We start from the raw sequence: 12,994 nt of genomic DNA on the forward strand, positions 1-12,994 counted from the left end.
GTCCCTGGTTGTTCTGAAGCTAGCTCAAACATAAGTGACATTGAATATTTTAATTCAGACTTCGATTACAAAGAATAAAACTTTTTCTTATAAAATATTTCTTTATTTGTAAGTTCGTTTACTAGGTTCTGAATAAAACTTTTTCTAATAAAATATTGTTTTTATTTGTAGGTTCGTTTACTAGGTTCTGTTAGTTACGAAATTATATTTCATATTTAGCAGTGACTTTTCGGCGAAGTAAAATATCGTGAGATAAGAGAACCGGACATATCCCAATAAGGCCTACCTACTTATGCACTATTTTTATTCATATTCATATTTATTATTAATAATGTACACATACATTACAAGTCAAGTTTACAATGGGTGAAATATATCCGAGATAGTAAAATTACAGTTCTATTGCCCAATTTCTACCCGATCTACCCGGTTTTGTATTAAAATAACTGTTGGACTGCACAGATTAGGCAGTACATAAATGAGACTATCTTGTTTGGTACTAAAATTACAGTTGTATTGGGCAGATTCTTAACTAGTTTTAGCAGTTTTGTCAATCGCACTGTCACTTTTTAGTATCTGAGACATAAAAACAAGAGTGTTTTAAAAAGAAAACTAGTGCCTGCGCTAAATCAGAGGATTGAGTTGACGAGCCGACACCACCACCAGGCTCCGTTTAGTAAGCCGTGGTAAAAAACCGGAACAAAAGGGATTCAAGTATCATGACCTTTAGTGTCGTACTATAATCACGTGACCAGTGTTGTCAGCATAGCAAAAACCATAAAATAGCACTGGCGTGCCCTCAAATCCCACGACTCTTCTCTTTCCGCACAGACTCTACATATGTGTACCTACATATTAGCGGTTATACGTAGGTAATTAGTTTTATGTAACTATCAGTCCTTTCCCACTCGAAAGAAAAACACTTCTTTTAGACAAGACTCCTTTTACCTAACTAATGCCTAAATAACTTGACGAGTAGGTAATAATTAAAACATTATGAATAGTTGTTCCATCATGCATCAGCATAATAACCTTAATATCAGTAATTTACTGAGTTGTTCGCAGAATTGAATACTCGTCGGATCTAAAATTGGCCGGGCTTAATTATCTATTAGCTTATACCTAGTTTGCTTTCCTTGTTCTAATCATGGTCTAATAAAACATGGTCTTCCATTCCCAGAGTGACACGCGCCTACGTCACAATAACATTGCCACTTTATTTCAACATAACATGTTACACGGGTACATTATACCTATGGTTAATAAGTTAAAATATTTCTTTATAATTTTATAATTTTCATTTATATGTATTTTAGCTTAAATTTTACATTAACACGTCATTTTTAATTACTCGTTAGCAATATCTTCCGATTCACGAAAGAAATTTCAGACTTTCGGGTAATTCTGTTTATACTACTGGCAACACAGGATAGCGCTGTGCACATTTGACAATTCGGATCTAGATAACTTCATGCCCTGTACGTCTACCATCAGTTTTGACATTGACATATACGCTCTCGTCTACGTAACTTACTTTCTATGCATCTCGCTCGTACTCGCATATGCGAGCAATAGTGCAAGCGAGATGTACAGAAAGTAAATTACGTAGACGTGAGCGTTATGTCAATGTTAAAACTGATGGTAGAGGCTCTGACCGTCATCCTTGTCGAACGCGTGTTAATTGTTATTTCCTTCTCGCTCAGTGTCAGCAGTCGCAGTGTTTTCCAAACTTTTCACGTCGTAAGCTTGGTAATTAATGTGTAACTGTGAATTAGTTTTTTAAACGTTTGTCTTGTATAGATAAATAAAGTTTAATTTAATACATTAGATTTGTTTTATTTTACTATGTTTCTACATGAATAACTTAAAATTAATGCCGTTAAAATAATTTTCACCGTTGGTTAAAATTCTCCCACATTTTAAAGTTTGAGAACCTGTAAACAGCATGATGACGTAGGCGCGTGTCAGTTAGGTCATACGCGAATCTCGGAATGGAGTACCAGGCGAAGTATATTATTATACCATGGTTCTAATATCAAATTATTTCTGCCTGTAACTGGGACATGGCCATTGCCAGGGAAGTATTCGCGATATATCCCAACCAAATATTTTTTCACGTGCACGTATTGTCCCCGTGTGCTTAGGAGGTATTTTTTCATATCATGAGAATGCATGTTCGCGGTTTTTGCGTTGTGGTCTCCTCAAATGTTCATTGTTTATGGTTATTTATCTAGATTCTTTCGATAGAGGTAGCTATCTTTATTGCTGGAAAAAAGTTATTGTATCTTATCTATTTACCCAAGTCACATTTAAGGATGACTCAAGCTAGAACGGCCCAAATCCGGGCCGGGGCAACCGACACTTCATTTTCAGGTGCCGGTGATCACGTGATGCTTTCTATAGAAAACGAATTATCGCCTTGGCCCGGACCCGGGCCATTCTAATGTGAGTCATCCTTTAAGGCAAGGTTTAAAATGAACTCTATTGAAGTTTTAATTGTAGGCACGTAAAGGATTTGTAGGGTACATGAGCTGTGTCACCTGCATTTTTATAAATAATTATCGTTTTTTTAATAAAATTGTTTATCAATTAGACCCGTTGTACGTCTTTTTTATCGATACATATACCAAGTTTCGGCATGCACTTTATCTTTACAATACATGTAGAAGCATTCTGGCTACTTCTCTGCATAAACATATTATATTACATAATAAATCTCACATTCTACGTAAGGGTCTAACTTTATATTATTACAAAATCCTCGCACATCTTGAACGCTTAAGTTCCAAGAACTATTTTACATTTTGAGTGCATCTATCAAAACAGTATGTTACCCTGGTTTTCCCGACATTACCCTTCTACTTATAAATTTAGCGTTATTGAATCTTTATAGCACAAAAATAATATTAAATGTACAAAAAACAGACTATATACATTCCAAATGAACAACGCAACGCTTTAAAATAACAGCTAAAATGATATCAAATGTTAAGAAGTTCAATAAAAATGTACCTACCCAGAAAGTATTTTAAAATAAATGATATTTTGCCGCAGTATGACGTGGTTTGGTATGAAATTGGGACGGGTAGTCTAGGTATCTTCTGTCGCTGTGCACTCATACTAAATCTACTGGTGCATTCTGAATCCAAATGTCACCTTGTGTTTGTGAAAACATTTTGATTGTCTACAATTGCTACTGAACTTCCATAAATACGTTCCAAATTAATAATAGGTATATCTTCTCGTCAAACATCCTTTTATATATTACCTATCACTATTCATGTCGCGTATATGAGGACCCTTATTGTGATTGCCCACTTCATCCAAGAATGAACGGAGAAGACGAATGAGGCGTATTTATTGATGATCTTTTGTGACTTTGCCGTACAGTCACCTCCAGATAGGTCTATATTAGGAACGTTAAGGTTCGCAAAAAATATCTGAAGAAATACTTAAACGTTTTGAGACTAAACGTTTTCACCTAGGCCACTCCGATATATCTGTCAGTGACTGTAAAAGGCTAAAGTAATCTCGACCCGTGTCCTCGAATTTGAACAAGCTACTAACATTTAATTTTAACATGTATTTAAGTCTAGGTAGGTACCTATTCCGATTGTACCAAGTTGGCACTGGGCACTGGTTTTACTATCATTTTAGTTTGAGTGATACAAGAACTGTATAAGTTCGAATTTTAAGGTTTACTATGTTTTTCGCAAGGCATAAAACAATTTAACATGACGTCTATGTTCATAGTTATGTGTCCCAATTTAGAGAAAAGAGGACGACCGCGCGTGACAGAGGGGGTGAGATAATTTATATGATTTAGGTATACAGGGTGGAAAGGCACGGCGATCCTTTCCGGAAATGGGAGATAGTTTAGCCTAAGCTCTATATTTTCTCCATAGAAACTATGTTAATATGGGCAACCGTTTCTAAATTATGACCTTTTAAACATCCACGCAAAAAACTACTTTGTTCTAACCCTAACAGGTGACAGGGTCAATGAACTTACTTGTAAACAATCAGTATTCGACAGGAAATTATGCTAATTTGTTGCCATCTAACCATTTTTAGGTTTGCTTACAGCACGGTAAGAATCATTGCAGGATTTTCGCTTTCTTAGTGGTTCCACTTGTTCAATACTTGAATGAAATAGTTATGTTATTCCTTAATATTAATAATACTAACCACAACATTGTTTACAACGACAGTTCAAATGGTGACATTGACAACCACTCAAAAGTACGCAATCGTCTTATAAATATCTCTGGTTTCCTTGACTGATAAAAAGGTTTTACTTTCTTAACACGTTTCACAAAATTATTTTCGAATAATTGGAAACTATCTAAAATAATTAAAAATAACAAGTAGGTTGTGTTAGTTGCACCAAATGAACTTGCAAAAATTAAATACTAAGAATAAATCAAGAATAAATACTTCTTAAATACCTAACTAACAAACCTTCTTGCGTGGTAGGAAATAGACAGACCGTCTGATGTTTGAAATTAAATGTGCCACAAATTGCAAATTACGCGATAAAACCTAGTTCCAAAATGCCCTTGGGAGCCCGCGATTACCTAAATTTGCTTATGTTATACGGGGAGTGTAATTATAATGCCGCCGAGACGTTACGACGCTACAGACAAAGATATCCTCCACCACACCCAACTAGCCGTATGTCAATTTTACGGGCCATTGATCGCGTGGCAAATAATGAGCCCATAGTACCACGAACGGGCCAAAACGACCAACGGGGAGGAGGTGTAGTTCACATTGTACCAAGACTTGAAGAGCGAGTGCTGCGGTATTTCGAGCAAAATCCAAGGGCTAGTTCGAGGCAGGCAGCCCGACATTTCCGCCTAACTCATACCGCAGTACTCAAAATCTTGAAACGTGCACGTCTTCACCCTTACAGCATTCAGCGAGTTCAAGCTCTGCTGCCCAGGGACTGCCCTGTACGAGCAGCATACTGCCGTTGGCTTTTAAATAAACTGGAGGAAGATCGCCTGTTCATCCGCCGCATTATTTGGAGCGATGAAAGTTTGTTTTCCCGTAACGGCATGTGGAATAGGCGAAATGAACATATGTATGCAGTAGAAAATCCGTTCGAATACCGACATTCGGGTCACCAATATCGGTGGTCCGTTAACGTCTGGGCTGCAATACACGGGGATACACTGATTGGACCTGTTTTTTTGCCTCCAACTTTGAACACAGCTGGATACTTGGAACTGTTGAATACGGAGTTGCAGAATTACCTTGACGATTTACCAGTGGCCGAGCGTAGAGAAGTATGGTTCCAGCAAGATGGTGCACCGGCCCATTCTGTTAACGAAGTGCGGCTAGCCCTGAACGACGAATTCGGAGATAGATGGATCGGCCGGTTCGGACCGCATCGTTGGCCACCACGATCTCCGGATCTGACGCCTCTAGACTTTTTTCTTTGGGGGACTATCAAGGATATAGTGTACAAAACGGAGTGTGACAACGCCGAAGAAATGAGGCAAAGGTTAACCATTGCTTTCGCCAGCCTGCGCCGTAGAAACGTTCGAGAGCGAATATTAGCAAAGGTACACCGACATACTCGCGCACGGGCTGCAGCCTGCATTATTATGCACGGAGGCCACTTTGAACATAGAATGTGAATTTATTCAGTTGTAAATAAAGTAGTTATGATAATAACAACAACAACAACCTCTTTCATAATAAATATCTCTGGTTTCCTTGACTGATAAAAAGGTTTTAGTTTCTTAACACGTTTCACAAAATTATTTTCGAATAATTTGAAACTATTTAAAATAATAAAAAATTACATGTAGGTTGTGTTAGTTGCACCAAATGAACTTGCAAAACTGAAATACTAAGAATAAATACTTCTTCAATACCAAACTAACAAACCTTCTTGCGTGGTAGGAAATAGACAAGACGTCTGATGTTTGAAATTAAATTTTCATTGAACTATACTTATTGAATGTCATATTGTTCAAATAAAAATGTTAGATGCTCGTGGCTATTTAAATTTGTGGGGCTGTGTAAAAGATATGGTGTACCAAACCAAACGGAATGTGAAACTGCGGACGAAATGAGACAAAGGCTAATTGGTGCTTTCTGCGGAGGATAAATGACGAAGAGCATACACTATATCGCATGTGCATCGACATACTCGGGTACGGGCTGCGGCGGCGTTGTAATACACGGAGGTACATTTGAACACCGTATGTGAAAAGAAGATAGTATTAAATATTGGAAAAAAGTAATTATCTAAGAAAGTAATAAAATTGTTTGTAATATTTTTGCATGCATTTGATTTATTTGACATTTATGCGTCATTCATACATCATTGCGATACTGTCAACGATCGGAAAAAAGTGTAAAGTCCCGAGCTTTCCCGACGGAGATCCTTAATCTAGCCGTCATGTGCACATGCTATAGGGTTATCACCACAGTTAAAAAGTAGTATTTTTGCAATTTTTATTTTTTACTCAATTAACGATTCTTACCATTACCAATAGTCTCTGTATCACTTAAACGACCTAATACTTCCGGGAAGGATCGTCGTGCCTTTCCACCCTGTATATTTAACTAAATAAGCACTTAGGTATTTTATAAATGAAACGTCAGAGCTTTTGGGCGGTCAAATACGAGCTGGTTTATTCATCGAGTTGTAAGTACGAGTAGAGTGAACCTCTTTGTTTACATTATGGGGTCGTGACGTCACACAACCACAGGGCGGCTATCACGGCCTTATGAATTTATGATAAAATTTGTAATAACATTGCTAATGGCCCAATTATTCTTATTTTTTATAGCGATTTGTTTCTTTGGAAGTACTTCCTACAATAATTTAAAGTACCTCCCTTATATCATAAGTATCATAACTAGGTATTCACACAACTAAATATTTATTTATTTAAACTTTATTGCACAAATTTACAAAAAAAGAGTACAATTGGCGGACTTAACGCCTTGAGGCATTCTCTACCAGTCAACTATTGGGCTAAACAGAGACAGATAATAAATAAAAATAAATAAATAAAATATGTAAATATCCATAATATCTTAAAATAACTAGTTTTAAAGTTTCCGTTGCAGCAAACTTAGTCTAGGTAAGTACCTGAAAGCAAACAAACATTAAAATCACAAGTATAATGCATCATTGTTTGTCAGTTGCCACTTTTAATCGTAAGAGCTAGGACTCCATCCCCCATTTTTTTTACTCAGTCAGGGCATGGTCCCGTTAAGTACTTTTAGTCATTGACCCATATTTTTTTGTATCACCAGCTGTTATTTTATTATAGTTTTTCAGCGGTGTATTGGCAACATGATGGTGGACTTAAGGTCGCACTTAGAATGAATTCGAGAAGTTAATGAATTGCTACTAGGTAGTTCATTCACAAAAGTGAATAGCTAAACCCAGCTGATTTATACAATCAGTATAATTGGCGATTTTAGCATACTTATAACAAAGTAGTCAACGCCCAATGTGCGGTCATTGCGATTTCAAGCAACTGCCACAGTCCGCTATCAAGCCTCTCGCGCAACATATATTTTTAAAAGCCGCTGCCTCAGCGCTTTATCTTTTTACAGCGCTTCCACAGCGCATCGACATAATATATGTTTACTTTAGCGCTGCCACAGCGCAATATTTTTTTTTAACGCTGCCACAGCGTACCATTTTTTTACCTACGCTGCTACAGTGTATAAATTTTTTTTCTAACGCTGCCTCAGCGTTTATTTTTACTAGGCTATCATGGCCTGTGCATTATTTCGAAGTCTCTCTTCAGCAGTATTTCATAACTGATGTAAGTCCACTAGTGACTCAACTTCAGGAAGGTCTACATTTATACGTCGTATCGCAGGCACGTCTAACCCGATTCCTGTCAGTAATTCCATAGGTGTATAGGTTGCACACCTATAGTTTACATTTTTGTTCAGTAGTATTAAGTGTTAACTGAATTTTCCAAATAACGCTCGACCATTCTGACCCTCGCTTAACTTCGCAAGCAAGTAAGTTCAAGACTGTTGACATAATATTTCTTCCATTGGCTCTACTTACTCCTCAAATAATAGTATATATTATATTTATACTTGTCGTTCACTGTACCGAAAGGTCCAGTACAGTCAGCATGGATTGTGTGGAACGGAATCGTTTTTCGTGATAGTGTCCATCTGTAGTCACAAATGCAGATTTTTCAATTGAATGCTTCCATGGGTCATCATCATCATCATCATCTCAGCCATAAGACGTCCACTGCTGAACATAGGCCTCCCCCATGGACCTCCACACGTTCCGGTTTGAAGCGACCCGCATCCAGCGTTTTCCGGCGACCTTAACAATATCGTCTATCCATCTTGTGGGTGGACGTCCTACGCTGCGCTTGCTAGTCCGTGGTCTCCACTCAAGCACTTTTCGACCCCATCGGCCATCTTCTCTGCGTGCAATGTGGCCTGCCCATTGCCACTTCAGCTTGCTAATCCGGTGGGCTATGTCGGTGACTTAACTGTCGGTGGCTGTCGGTGGTCCATGGGTATACCATAAAAACCCGAAGGCATATCTAATGTTGTAAAATATCGTGCTTTGGCCAATTTATCTAATTGATCATCTATAACCGGTAAAGGATCTCTCTTTTATTGTTGTTAAAGGCACGGTACCTAATCAATGCCCAATCTGTCACTTGAGTCTTTTTCCTTTACTAATATGACTGGCGACGCGTAGGACGAGGTAGATTCTCGGATTATATTGTTTTGCAAGAGTTCTTTAATAATACTCTGAACCTTAAGTCGTTCATGAAGACGACATACGATATGGATGGTAAACATTCGGTTCTTGTGTCGTAGTACTAATGATCATAGCGGCAGTTTTTATTTCACGAATGTTATTGTTATAGTCGCAATAAGACCAGAGTGCTTATTTAAAAGTTCTCGTAGCTTTGACTGTGCTTTGTTCGGCACTTGACTCACAATGTTATTTATCACGTCGTCGATATTATAAACACTTTCATCAGTCGGGCATTGTTGTCGCCTTATAATTCGAGTATCTTTACGAGTTGTTATGAACATGATACCTATCATCAGAACTATCAGAAGTTATGGCACACAACCATAAGGCAGCTATCACGCGCGACAACATTCATACAAACTTAGTTCCCCTTTTTTTTCATCTGGATTTTTATTAATATACCTAGAAAAGTTAGTTAAAGAAAATAAATATACAAATATTTTCAATAAATTTAATAGGGAGAGGGGAAAATGGGGACTACGTTTGTATGGAAAGGCGGTTTCGGGGTGGGCGTTTCATCGTAACGAAAATAAAAGTGCGATTGTAGTAAGCGCCACTAAAAGGGATACCCGATTATTTTTATTATGTTTCGAGTATGAGATTATAAAAGTAGGTAATTATGTTAAAATTATATATTTATTCCAAATCTGAAATGATTCCCTTAATAACAAAGAATTTGTTTGTTTTTTTTGTAATCGAAAAGTATTTTGGCTCTGGTGTAAAGTTTGTACTTTGTCGGTTACTACGTTTCCACTATCATCGTCCATTGAACGTTTACTCTGACTACCTATTTAAAAGAAATCCAATTTGAAATCCCCGTTCCCGTGAAGTAAAAGTAAATACATTGAAATGAGTCAATGTAAATATCGCTTACATAATTGAGCTGACAATTTGTTTTAACCGCATTGCGGGAACTTACTACTGGACGTAATTCTAGTCGAATGTATAGAAGCTCTTAATCTGACATATGAATATGACTAGCATTTATGGTCTTATACCCACGAAATATCAAAGGCCGTTGTGAGGTAAACAATTTTACAGCTTTGGAACGCTAGTATGGATACTAGACTATCGCAACAATAGGTAAGCTTCTAGCATACCGTACAATTTCTGAAAGTATATCAATCATTCATTTGTTATTTTAAAGTCTATCTTAACCCGTGTTGTATAGTCTCTTTTACAATATGTTCTGGACATTAGATACGAGGTTAAAATGTTAGAAAACAACTGGTGTTTCTCAGTTCTAGCTTAATATTCCGATCGCATATCGTTTGCCTCCCGAAAGCCACGAAAACTATCATCTGAGCGAATTAGTGTAACTCTGAGAGCGTTTTCACATTGTCCGATCCGATATCGGATGTCGAATACGACCACAAAGAATCTTTTTAAAGTGCTTTTTCATTTACATGATTTTTTTTAATATTTACTTATTGTACCAACACAAAAACACTTTTAACCGTGGTAGCTGCTTTTCACCAAGGATCAATCGGAATCCGATATTGGTTCGGACAATGTGAAAACGATCTGCATGCTGGTGGAATACAGCTGATTCGTTTGCGTTTGTTTTTTAGCTGAGGCTTTAATCTAGCCAGTCTAATTAATAGTAATTTTCAGTTTTAGGGATTGTTGCTATCATAATATGGATTCGGGTCACAATATTATAAACTTAAATTACCAAGATTTTTATATTGAAATTTATTCTTTGGCACTCATAAAAGGTTGTTCCTTACAATATTTAAAATTTGTAGAGTCGAATAGTCGATACGAATAATTACAAATTTTAAAAGTCTACTATCATTCTAGAAATGGGCCCCTGGTTTACTTGAGGTAAACATTCGCTAAGCAGTGGGAAAACGAACCCAGGTGCATACAATTTGCCATGGTATACAAGTTTCGCGAATAACTTTGGAACACTGTAGCCATTAACAACTGGACTAGGTAATTTGTTCCGCGAAATTTGTATATTTAGCTACGTGTGTTATGTATCCGCTCGTCCGGAATGATGGATGCAATATAATATTATTATTTGTTGCTATTATTATATGATATTGATATGATATAATGAAAAACTGTATAACTCCTAATAACAAATAAATAAACAGATATTCTTATAGTTTACCTATATTAATATAGATGCACACTCGATCGAGCACCTCCGTTCGGATATATCGATCTCACAGACTAACTTATATGCAAATAAGTAAATAGAACTTGTACCTATTTAAGAAAATGTAAAACAATTTAGTTAATATTCTCGTTAACGTATATTTTTTTTATTAATACCCCACTGCACTGAATTTAAGTACCTATCAGTTTTGATTGTTGTAAGCTGTTAATCACGCCTTGAGTTGGTTTAAAGGTTGGATGTAAAGGTTTAAGTTGGATGTAAAGGAAAGGGTTTGAGAACATGGGAGCCCAATTTTATACTGTTGTTTGCCAATATGTCACGAACTATGGAAACATATCCTTATGGCTTATTCTGTATATTTATTTAGTCGATTTTTATTTAAGCACATACATACATGATTTTACTTCAGTGACTACTTCAACAAATATAACCTTAATCATATACTACCAAAGTTTCGTCATTTTTATAGTTTAAACAAAAACCTTCATTTAAATATAAAGCGCTGCTATCACATTTTTTTACTTTTTAGCATAACTTTTGTTAATTACCTTAAAATAACTCAGGTTTTACTAAAAGAGCACCGGATGCGGCGTCCCACTAAGTAAAACGTCGTACCATACTACAAAATTCCTACTAGTGCAGGTCTTTTAGGTTAAACTGTAGTATTAATACCGAGGAAATGTTATTCCGGGGTAACGTCAGTTCCATGGAGTTGAACTTAGGAACGGGCAAGTTTCATACATCGTCGGAGGAAGTTGAGCGAGCATATGGACTAAGCACGACTTGCTTGGCACAATTACAGTAGACTGTTTGTGCAATATTCAACACATTAACTGACTAATTATCGTTTGAGTTAGAACAGTTTTGGATTCACATATTGCTAAGCTTGTGTTAAGGTTGACTTACGCTAGACCGGGCCCGGGCCGGGCCGGAGCTTCCGGCGTGTCGTTCTCTATGGAAAGCACCCGGCCTCCTCATCCTCAGCATCATCTATGCTTTCATTGCTTAATTCTCATAATCATGAACATATAGGTAAAGCAATGTCCACTAGTTCGAATCTTAGGTAAACGATGCTTAATCGACAGGAAAAACGGTTCCCGATTTTAGTAAAATTTTTGTTCAATTTGTTTTGATGAGCGTCCCAAAATAATTATTTAGAATAATACCATTTCTTATAAAATCTAATTACTTACATAATAAAGCGCCTTACATTTTACAGTAGGTACTGAGCTACTGAGTAGTCTGAAGAAAATATTTGTTAGATCCATTAAGTCATTACTAAGCTCGGAAGCAAACAACTATGAAACATTTATCCAATTGGGCAAATATTTAGATTACAAACTAAAGTTATAATGTTTTGTATGCGGTACTGTAATCTGTATCCTTGCTGTTGTGTGTCCAGTGCATTGCTAGACTCAGTTCGAGTTGCCCAACACTGACACCGGCGAACTATGTTAGCAAATTTGAGTTGAAGATTGCTCGTTTGGCTTAACTACTGAAAAGGGAATCCTTCGGCATTTAATCGTAAAACCTACTGCTGTTTTAGTTAAAAAAATCTCATTTGTTGGGGTATTCACCAAAAATTAACCTTTTGTCAAAAATAAAGTACGAGTACCTATTTGTATTTAGGTAACTAAAAAAAACTGAAGAATATACCGTTGAATTCAAAGCAGGCGTGATAACTTTCATGCCAAATATCGGCGATTCAGCTTTATCAAAAGCATTCTTTAAAATAGAGTCACGTACGTGACACTTTTACGATGTGGCACACGTTTTTTTGTGCAGACACCTTCAGAAAATATAAGTATGGTATTATATTCGTAAATCAGTTTTTAGGAATGCTGAAATTACATAGGCTTACTAAAGTGTAAAATTGACCTAATGGTATAAGTAGTTTAGGTAATTTTTTTACGCAACGTATTAATTCTAATTGTTTGCTGATGGATTTTTGCACAAACATATTCAACTGCATGCTCAAATTAATAGTAGGTAACAAGTAAAATAAAATTCTGAATCGTCTATCCAGCTATCCACTAACATGTAGACGGCGCTTTGAAAGTTTCCAGCAATTACAAAACTCCATAATA

Source organism: Cydia splendana, chromosome 3 (genome assembly GCF_910591565.1).
Source record: "Cydia splendana chromosome 3, ilCydSple1.2, whole genome shotgun sequence".
In the NCBI taxonomy this organism is placed as follows: Eukaryota; Metazoa; Arthropoda; class Insecta; order Lepidoptera; family Tortricidae; genus Cydia; species Cydia splendana.